Source organism: Sinocyclocheilus rhinocerous, unplaced genomic scaffold (assembly GCF_001515625.1).
Source record: "Sinocyclocheilus rhinocerous isolate Xijiao unplaced genomic scaffold, SAMN03320098_v1.1 scaffold1306, whole genome shotgun sequence".
Lineage (NCBI taxonomy): Eukaryota > Metazoa > Chordata > Actinopteri > Cypriniformes > Cyprinidae > Sinocyclocheilus > Sinocyclocheilus rhinocerous.
The window spans coordinates 42,449-50,579 of record NW_015630031.1 but is presented as its reverse complement, the minus strand read 5'-3'; the positions used below and the strand labels follow the sequence as shown (position 1 = coordinate 50,579).

At 35.2% G+C, this 8,131-nt stretch overlaps 1 long non-coding RNA gene across 1 annotated transcript in view; it reads right to left on the bottom strand.

The window, feature by feature from the left end:
* Nucleotides 1–1,615: 1,615 nt before the first annotated feature.
* The window catches only part of LOC107739822 (uncharacterized), a 12,649-nt gene continuing 6,133 nt past the window's right edge, over nt 1,616–8,131 (bottom strand). The window contains exon 3 of the long non-coding RNA XR_001640035.1: nt 1,616–1,626. This is a non-coding gene — a long non-coding RNA (uncharacterized LOC107739822). The remainder of the gene's footprint in view (nt 1,627–8,131) is intronic.

Genomic DNA, 8,131 nt, shown 5'->3' with positions numbered 1-8,131 from the left:
TATGGATTATGGACTATTTTGGTCAGAAGCTACAGTTTAAAGTTAAGAACATCTTGATGCATTTGTTTTTTTTAATAAACATGCAGCTTTTTGTTCACAAGATGTTAATTGATGGACTGGAGTCATGTGGATTACTTGTGGATTATTGTGATGCTTTTATCAGCTGTTTGGACTCTCATTCTGACGGCACCCATTCACTGCAGAGGATCCATTGGTGACCAAGTGATGTGATGTTAAAATTCTCAAAATCTGATGAAGAAACAAACTCATCTAAAACTTGGATGACCTAAAGGGTGATGACATTTTAATTTTTACCTAGACTTTTCCTTTAAGGTTTGACCAGCATGCTTAGTTTTTTCTTCTAGTTAACCTACTAATCAATTTGCGTGCTAAAAATTCCCTTTTCTTGTTCAGGAGTTCAGGTTCTTTCTCTTCCTAATCAGTTTTGAAGGAATACGTTATAGATGAAATTCTTGTGGAAGCATTGTTTGTCATGTGACTGTTGTGGTTCTGTACAAGGTTTAACAGTCAGGCCCCAGGGCACAACACAATACCCATTTTCTCTGCTCCATAAGCCTTTATCTGTTATTACGGTTGGCTCCTCAACTCTTATGAGAGTCTCCTTGTGTGTAGAGTATATATATCAAAAATGTTCATCAAAATGTAATAGTAAAATCGACAGTTATTTCTGAGTTACAGGTGCTCGTGGAAATACTTGCCACAGTCGTTTTAAGATTCTGGCTTTCTGATCTATCCTTTATCTAAACACACACATACAAGCAGAAAATAAGTAGTAAGAAGTCAAAGTGCAGGTCATCAATTCTTTACTCCCCTCGGGTAGGTGAGACTTCTGTGTTTTGCTCATAGACACAGAAGCGAAGAACCAAACTTCAGACTTACAGGTTGCCAGCAGTGAGCATCAAACTGTCCTCTATGTAGACAGAATTCACTTTCATTGCCATAAAGCTGTCCATTAGCCCCTGAAGGGCCTGCTGTTATCTTAGCCTCCCACTGCTGATGCTTATTTTTCATATACTGTACCTTCAGTCCCATCTCGCTATGATGAGCAATACACAATACAATTCTTATTAGAAGCCAGCTTCACACTGTATTATGTTGTCAATAATGTAGCTGAAATGTAGGTCTAGCTGCATGTTAAATGTTCGTAGTGTGTGTTTAAGCATAAAAGGAGTGTATGTTTTTTTTTTTCAACTGTGTGTGGCCTCACCTCAACCGTGAGCTAAACTCACACAGCTGTGTGGCTCCCCTGAGGGACAGAGAATAGCCAACAGAGGCACTGACTGAGTGCAAAGCTGTTGAAATCAGATGGTTTGATGTGTGGTTAAATACAAACGATAAACGAGATGTAAACTATCATTAGGCATAGATAAATAAGAGAATCCATCCTAAAGTATTGAGACTCCCTAATCTATTTATTTATTTGCTTTTGTTTGTTTGTACAGGGACAATTCACAGTATATAAAATGTAACAGTCTTAGCTTAAAGTAAAATTTCAACTGTAGTCCTGGGTGGCAATTACATCAGTGATGAAATAAAATAATGAAATGTATTTATGAAATAAAGAAATAAATACTAATAATTCTCACATGACTGATTTTCCTTTAGCTATTTTGTACACCTAATTATAGCTTTTTTTATGTACCACTAATTTAGAGATTGTATAAAATCTGTAAATGCTTTAGAAGTATTAGCCTTAATGTGAACAATTTTGAATATCATTAAGATTCAGTTATATTTGGTTTCTAAAAGGAGCGGCTAAATTAAACAGCTGCTTTTCATAAAATGATGGTAATTGCATTAGTCACTCCGAATTGAAAATACTGTTATCAGCTCACCCTCATGTCCAAACCTGTATGACTTTTTTTGTATGTCCTGTTTTTATGACAAAGGAACTCCACTGGGTTCACAGTTGTTTTATTTAGAATATCCACAGAAGAACAAAAGTCTTACAGGTTTGGAACAACATGTGGGAGATTAAATGATGACATAATATTCATTTTTGGCTCAACTATCCATTTAAATCTTGACATCTATGCATCTTTGTTTTATACGTCTTATTTATTTGGATTGAAAAGGAGGATAAACATTTATGAAAGGTCAGACTGCTTTAAATATGCGGTCTGAATGTTTCATTTCTTCAATATGTCATTAAAGCTTCTAGAGGGATGACGTACACATGACGTCTCAATGTCCTATGTTGTCAATATTAGGGTTATTGTTGCATTTTGTGGGAAAAGAGTAGAGAATCTGATGAGCATTTTGTAATTTTCTTCTGTATTTTAATGCTAGTGAGGAACAGCAAGGGATGAGGCATATCTCACAAGCATACTTTGCTTGCTGTGTTAATACAATTTTGAAGGAGTGAAGGAGTGATGCAGGCATACTCAGAACTGTCCTGTCAATCAAAGAACCGTTTCCTCTGAGTGCGTTTTCCATCTGTCAAGGGTCAGAGAGTGAAGATGCCCCCGTCTCTCCATCTCCTCATAGGTGAATCACTACCCTGTGCTTTTTATCTGGGCATGACCTGTTGCTAGGTAACCCTGGGTCACAGCTGTACAAGGAAAGTGGAGCTTCTTTTTTTATTTATTAGCGAGTTATAGAGGAGGCAGGAGGTAATTTATTAGTTTGATATTGTCAGGCAGCTCAAGTTTGAGATTATAAAGGGGTAGTGGTTGGAACAAAGCGTATTCAGGATGCGGGTTGTATTTTAGGAGCACTTATGGTGTTCAGATGTGATATACAATCGAAAGAGACTGACAAAAATGAAATCCTGGGCTATGTTTGATGCATCATATGGCATAGTTCTAAGGGATCAGAGCTCAGTATGTTGATTCTGGTCAATTTTGAGGAAAACAAATACTCATTGGTGCATTATAGTTTATTAACAGATATCTTAATATATGATACTGGATAATCTATTTTGTATATGTATGCATGTGTGATTTTTATTAGATTTTTTGCTTTCACAATTTTCAAAAAATAAACAGACCTTTATTATCAATTCGTGTTTCTACTGTGCTTTTTAAAACACTTTAAAGTACAACATTTTTTGTTGTTGCACATTACTCAGAGTAGATTTAAAGGATGAGTTCTTCAAATGTGAAATTGCAACGACACAAGAGAAAATGTGCCATGCTTTTTTACCCTATTGATGTGCTCCTGATTTATCTCTGCACGATGATGCGGCTTTAATTTGTGCCGCATCTGTTGCAGTTTCACACGCCTGTCATGAGCGAGCGTTCCCATGTTTACCTCGTTGGCCCCTAATGAAAACTCCCTGCCTTATTACGGTCTTGCCGAGACGAAGCAATCGTGCTTTGTTAAATTCTGCACTAATGTGTGTGATGCATTTTTTCAGATCGCTCCTTTAGGCCATCTCCGATCAAAACAAATGCACCTGCACTTTTTGCATCTGCCACTCCCTCGAGACCTGTAAAAATTGACTCCCTGGCTTCCTCTACGAGGCAATTATGGGCCATCTGTTCCCATCTTGGTAGCTCCAGCTCGTTTTGTTTCTACGATTGTTCCTATAATTTTATGCATGCTGAATGAAAGAATTAGTGAGTATGTAAAATTTTACATGAAGGTGGTGCGCTTAATCTGGATATTACATCTTTTCTCTTGGTGTGGAGATGAAGAAAAGACAGTAAGAGAAAAGACTAACAAACCTGCAGATTTAGGTTGTTAGTAAAGTACTGAATATTTTTGGAAACATCCTTCGATCAGCGCTTGTACTATATTTCACGACAATTCATCCTGTATAAACCCCCTTGGCATTTTTTGCAATATTTGTTCTCCCTCTCACCTCATTGTTCATTGTCAAACAGACACAGGGCAATAAAACATGTTTATTAAATTGTTTGCAGTGCAGGTGCTTGGAAAAGATGATTTGAAACAGGACAGATTATAGCAACAGGACAGCACTATAGAAAACAATACTTGAAATTAGCCATGGCACGCAAATAATAACAACAATTACTCATGTGAAAGAAATAACAGGTAATATCCACTAATAGCGCTAAGGTATAACTTCTGTTACAACTGTGTTCATATTTCAGCAGAAAATGAACAAGCTCATTTTGAGAAAAGCTCCTGATGTCCCATAGACAGAATGGCTGAGCAGAGAGGAGAAGCATGATGGACAGATGTAGAGGAGGAGAGGGTAGGGGCTGAGGACCACAAAAAGGGGTAAGTGTCTGCTCTGATAGGTTGACTGGATATATAGCGGCCTCAGTGTGGTTTTATGCAGAGTGAATTGACTGTCAGGTCTGTTCATCTTATATAGCCCTGTTTGAGGCAGAGGTTTTATCATCACACTGCATCTACACAAGGAGACAGCATTTTTCAATTTCGAATCACTATCAAGAATGTCATTTAGTGCAGGACACGGCTTATTCTGTGTCCGAGAAGCCACTTTTCAGGTTCATAAACCTGACGTCTCCTGCAGAATCTGGATAATGACATTCAATATTCATAAAATAATTATTTCCTTTGAAATTAGTTTAGTCACTATCAGTGAAGGTTTTCCAGTTTCATGGAAAATGAGATCCCCCTCCCCCCCTTTTTTTGACTACAGTGTCATATGATACTTATAATTTTAAATGTAAAACTAAGTAATAAAGTTTAAATTGCATTTTAATTACTGATATAAATATAAACCAGGTAATATAAATGTAACTATTGTTTGTTTGAAGTATTGGTTACTTCTATGATGCAGTGTTCTGGTATAAATGACAGGCTGACAGCCACTAATAGCAGAGATGACACAGGTTCTCTGAAAACGCTGCTTCCCTACAAGACGATAACAAAAGGCAAGGATGATATTGAAACATAGTTCTGAACAGGCAGTTTAAGTTGAAGAGTGTCATATTATTTACTTTAAATGGTTCCATAAGAGCAGGAAGCGGTTGATTTGATTTGAAAATGAAAATGTACTGTTTTTGAACTGTGTGCTAATGTGGCAATATAACTCGGCTACGTACAATAATCTAAAATGTATGTATTTATATGGTCAAATAAAAACTCTGCACCAGGATCCTGCTTTTAATTTATTTTTTTCTAACTTTTTATTTGGTTAGTGTTTGTTACCATGGATGGCAATGTTGGTACTGGAGATTTTATTTTATTTTATTTTATTTTATTTTATTAGTTTAGTTTAGTTTAGTTTTGTTGTAAAAACAGCACCTGAAACTAACAGTGCCATGTAGCCTAACCTCATAGGCCTATAATTAAAATAAAAATAAAATATATTGATAGCCTAAATTCACACACAATTACAACGAAACACACTGTAACACAATTAAACGTCAAATTTTGTAGTATTGAATCTTTTTGTAAATGTACTCAAAACTCCACTAATCTTTGTTTCAACTTTGAAAAATAATTTTTACTGCGTGGATGTGACAGAGAGCAGCAGTTTTTTTCATGATCAGTCGTTAATCCATTTAGCCAAGAGTAAAATCAATTAAAGCCTGTTGTTTTTTTTGTTTTTTTTATTCGAACTGATTAATCGTATTGTATAGGCCTACTTTTCAGAATGCAGACTTTTTAAATAAATATAGAACAGACATGTTTGAATACTTGCATGTGGATGTGTTTAAAAGTTCCATCTCCTTTCCTTACAATTACAGAATTACATTCTCGGAAATGTTCTTGAATGATAGTATAGATTAGCTGACGAAATTATAATATGGCTTGTCCTTTGATGACATCTAGTGGTGAATATTTAAAATCGCAAATATATATTTGCCATCCGCTGCAGGATGCTGCTGGTGTTTCAGTGGCGTACAGTTTTGAAATGTGTTGGTGTTCTATTTTTGTTATTTTTTATTTTTTATTTAAATTCATGTTCCAGTTACACTTTACCTTAAGACATTTTTCAGGTTAAATAAATAAACATTTGAGTACAATGGGGGAAGATGTCCACCTTAAGAACAATGTAGATTTACTTTTAAATTGTAAAATATTTAGATGTAAGTTTAGCATATGCATGATGACGAAGCATCAGCCAATGTGTTACTATAGAAAAACGAATTACAGACAAAATAGAATCATCTGAAAGGTAAAAATATTCTATGACTTGTATACAGGCATATGAATATTTACATATTTAATTACCCATATTTTAATTGAAGAATAAAATATGGACTGACTAAATGTCACAAATGTTGAAAAATTTGATGAAATAAAAATCAGGTAGGCATTCATCAAAAGTGCTTGAGATGAGATTTTGTGGTTAAGAGAAAAAAATGAAGGTGGAGGAGGGGGGATCATCCTGCCATAGGGCATCTTACCATACTAACAATATCAAGAAACATAACAACAACCAATATGATTCTATTTTGTATTTTTCCATTAATTTAATGCAATTAATGTTATATTTATTAAAAAGAAGTAGGCCTATATTTCTCATCAAGTTAGACCATTTAAGCATTTTTACATTTGGTGCAAAATAACAATTACAAGAACGCTGTTTCATAATTCAGGTGTATTTTATTTGTTAACTGATGTTCAGTTATTCTTTTTAATAGTCAACTAATTTTCGGATCACCAGTTATCAAAGCTATTCTCTCTGCACTAAACACTGCAGATGTCATGATTGTCACAGACACAAGGGTGTAGGCTATACCTTTAATGCTGACAAAAAACAGAATTACATACAATACTTTTAAATTACGCACGAGTAAATTAAAATGACACACAAATGCTTTGAATTACGTACGATTATTTTTGACAGCGATTTTATTCCATATAATGTCACCATTTTTTTTTGTACAAAATGTAAAAAAAAAAAAAAAAACTTACAGATCATGTTTTCAAGTCATTTGATTTTGACGTCACATGGAGATAAGTAGGCTATCGAAGTGGGTGAATTACTCACTTTTTAATTAGTCCTCCTCACATTAACACTATTACTTATTTATTAATGCCACATTCCAGACGAGGTAGGAAGTGGGATCATCCATACTGAAATGTCCCACTTCCAACCCCAGTTAGTTCCAGTCAGTCACATCACGGTAACATACTGACCACACACCATGATACATCGAGAGGATTTTTTTTTGTATCAATTATTTACAGAAAAAAAAAGCCGCCATTTGAAAAAGCAAAAATTGGGATAGCATTTTATACACTTAATATCTAATGTTTTACGTTTGACATAAGGTAGCTCCACACTATCCTCTATGGGAGCAGTGACGTCAAATGGCATGTCTTGCTAAAGTCGGGGTTGATCGATCTGCCCCAAGTTCACAGGTCGGATGTTACGAATTTGTTTGACTCAGCATTCTATCTATCTATCTATCTATCTATCTGCTTATTTAATTTATTTAATGATAAATTAAATTATTCATATATCATTGAGTTTTTTGGGATGGGGGTTAAATAAGCGAGATATGTGGTAATGTCACAATCGTGTTGCATTGTGGTATATGGAGCTGGGAGATTTGTGAAGTTTGTGAGTGTGTGTCTAAAAGCGGAATGGAACGCTTTGGGATTTGGTCTGACTTGAGACGCGGTCGATGCCACTGCCACATCATTGTGACTATGCGATCAAAGTACAGTGAGAGATTTGAGAGCAGCCGGCTGGTTCATTCTGCGCAGCTTTTCCAGAGCAGCTGCATGATCTGTTTCATGATTGGCCGAATTTACTGCTGACAACAAGCGTGTGTTTTGTCTTTAAAAGTAACAAATGAATTTTGACCTCTAGATTTACCCACATATTTTTTTTTTTTAGCTCATTACAATATTGCTTTACTAATATCTACTGTGCTAGAGTAAATTCATTAATGTTACAATGCAAATTAAGACTTTTATATCTGAGAAAGAACATTGAGAAAAACAACTAAAAAGGACAAAACAAATCATGACATAAGACTAGGCCTGTCACGATAACAGCTTTTTGTTGTGCGATATATTGCCCCAGAAATAATTGCGATAAGCGATATTATTGTCATTTTAAAGACTGAATATATAATCATAATGTAACAGCATAATAATGCAAGAAGGCCTACACACTTACAAATGGCAACAAACTTTTAATTTTTAAGAATATTTAGATCAGTGTTTCTCAACCCTGGTCCTGGGCGCCCCCCAGCACTGCACATTTTGT